This window comes from Dendroctonus ponderosae, unplaced genomic scaffold (genome assembly GCF_020466585.1).
Source record: "Dendroctonus ponderosae isolate FM_Combo_2020 unplaced genomic scaffold, Dpon_F_20191213v2 Dpon_F_20191213_1, whole genome shotgun sequence".
NCBI lineage: Eukaryota > Metazoa > Arthropoda > Insecta > Coleoptera > Curculionidae > Dendroctonus > Dendroctonus ponderosae.
Window position 1 is genome coordinate 58,051,238 of NW_026017110.1, and position 2,419 is coordinate 58,053,656.

Consider the following 2,419-nt stretch of genomic DNA (forward strand, 5'->3'; position numbering starts at 1 on the left):
AAAAATTGGAAAATGGCGAATCTTAACGAATGCACACAACTAAGCATTAACACCATTATTGAACTTTTAACAATATGTGCAATTAACTTTGTGCTTTCAACAAATCGTCAATTTATTTTCAATACAATGAAAATTTTTATCAACAAAATTTTGGAATTACTTTGGGGTCGCCACTATCACCTTCTTACAATAATTTATTTATGGAAAATTTTGAAACAACTTTCCTAAATAATTACAAATTTAAACCAATAATTTGGTGCCGTTATATTGATGATGTGTTCTCCATTTACAGTCATGGCGAATAAAAGCTTGATGAATTTTTATCTTATCTGAACAATAAAGTACTAACAAGGAAATTCACTATTGAAAAGAACAAAATCACCAAATTACTTTTCTCGATATACTGATTCAGAAAGATTTAGACAATTTCGAAGCCTTCGCCTATAGAAAACCTACTCATATTAACCGGTATTTCAATTTTAACTCAAATCAGCCGATAATGGTCAGAAAAGGAATTGCGAAAAGTTTATATGATAGAGCCAAAATAATTTGTATTCAATCTAATTTTTCCAAAGGAAAACAATTCATAAAAGAAATTATAAATTCCAATAATTATCCAAATTCTTTTATTGAAAAATGTTTTAACGAAATTGAATTCCCACAAACAAAACAGAATCAAAATAAACCTATTACAAACCTTTCCATTCCATTTATTCCAGGACTTTCAGAACAAATAAAACGAGTACGTAAAAAATGTAATATTACGACTATCTTCAAAACTGAAAATACGATTAGAAGCAAAATTTCAGTGACAAAAACTCAAGACAAAATTGAAAATGCAAAAAATGTAATTTATAAAATTTCTTGCGAATGCAATAAATTTTATATAGGAGAAACCTCAAGGCCATTACACAAAAGAATCAAAGTACACCAATCATACATAAAAAAACATAGAATATCTTAGGTCACATATTTGTCAACATGCATTTGATAATTGCCACAAAATTCAACGGAATAGTTCTACAATTTTAGCAAAGAACCCATGTACAAAAAAACGTAAACTTAAAGAGAGCGCAGACGAATTATCACAGAGCGAATTTTTACATATTGTATTATCCTACTACTGTTTCACAATTTATTAACATACTTTTTTTTAGGTTCATTTAGGTTCTTTTGATAACGATAGCAGAAAATAGCTATCGAAATGTCAAGGTGATTTTTCAAATTAATTTCTTTACTTATTGGAATTTTCTCTTACAGCTTGAGCCTAAGTGTGTAGCAGGATACGCTCTAGGTGAAAGTTATTGATTACTTTTTGATAAATAATTCGTTCTTATTGCGAAATAAGAAATAATTTATCAATCTGTGATAAAAGACGTGAGGAAATTCTGTCTGTCAAAAATTTTTGAGGCAAAATACCCAACAAGCAATTTGTAAAAAAATTAATCCGCCTCAACAATATAAAATTATTTTTTGCTAAATGATTCCTGCTAGGGTTTTTCAAGGGGCTAGGATCCGTCCGAATAATTGCATTTTTAATGTTTATTGGTATTTATTATTTATTGCATTATTGGAGGATAGCACGTTAAAGCGTGGCGTGTAATCCTGTCCAAACCATTCAGATTTTGGGCTGTTTCCAAATTTAAAAATTTCAAAACTTTCTTTTTTGCTAAACGATTCGTGATAGGGATGTTCAGGGGCTGGGATCCGTCCGAATAATTGCATTTTTATTGTTTATTGCTATTTGTTATTTATTGCATTATTGGAGGATAGCGCGTTAAAACGTTGCGTGTAATCCTGGCCAAACCAATCAGATTTTCGGCTATTTCCAAATTTGAAAATTTAAACACTTTCTTTTTTGCTAAACGATTTGTGATAGGGATTTTCAGGGGCTGGGATCCGTCCGAATAATTGCATTTTTATTGTTTATTGCTATTTCTTATTTATTGCGTTATTGGAGGATAGCACGTTAAAACGTTGCTAGTGATCCTAGCCAAACCATTCAGATTTCCGGCTGTTTTTACCAAATTTCAAAATTTAGACAAATTCTTTTAAGCTAAATAATTCGTGGTAGGGATTTTCAGGGGCTGGGATCCGTCCGAATAATTGCATTTTTTATTGTTTATTGCTATTTATTATTTATTGCATTATTGGAGGATAGCACGTTAAAGCGTGGCGTGTAATCCTGTCCAAACCATTCAGATTTTGGGTTGTTTCCAAATTAAAAAATTTAAACACTTTCTTTTTTGCTAAACGATTCGTGATAGGGATGTTCAGGGGCTGGGATCCGTCCGAATAATTGCATTTTTATTGTTTATTGCTATTTATTATTTATTGCGTTATTGGACGATAGCACGTTAAAGCGTGGCGTGTAATCCTGTCCAAACCATTCAGATTTTGGGCTGTTTCCAAATTTAAA

General features: G+C 30.9%; 1 long non-coding RNA gene across 1 annotated transcript in view; it reads right to left on the reverse strand.

The window, feature by feature from the left end:
• Window positions 1–1,256: 1,256 nt before the first annotated feature.
• LOC109537918 overlaps window positions 1,257–2,419 on the reverse strand; it is a 6,178-nt gene continuing 5,015 nt past the window's right edge. The window contains exon 3 of the long non-coding RNA XR_007280288.1: window positions 1,257–1,267. This is a non-coding gene — a long non-coding RNA (uncharacterized LOC109537918). The remainder of the gene's footprint in view (window positions 1,268–2,419) is intronic.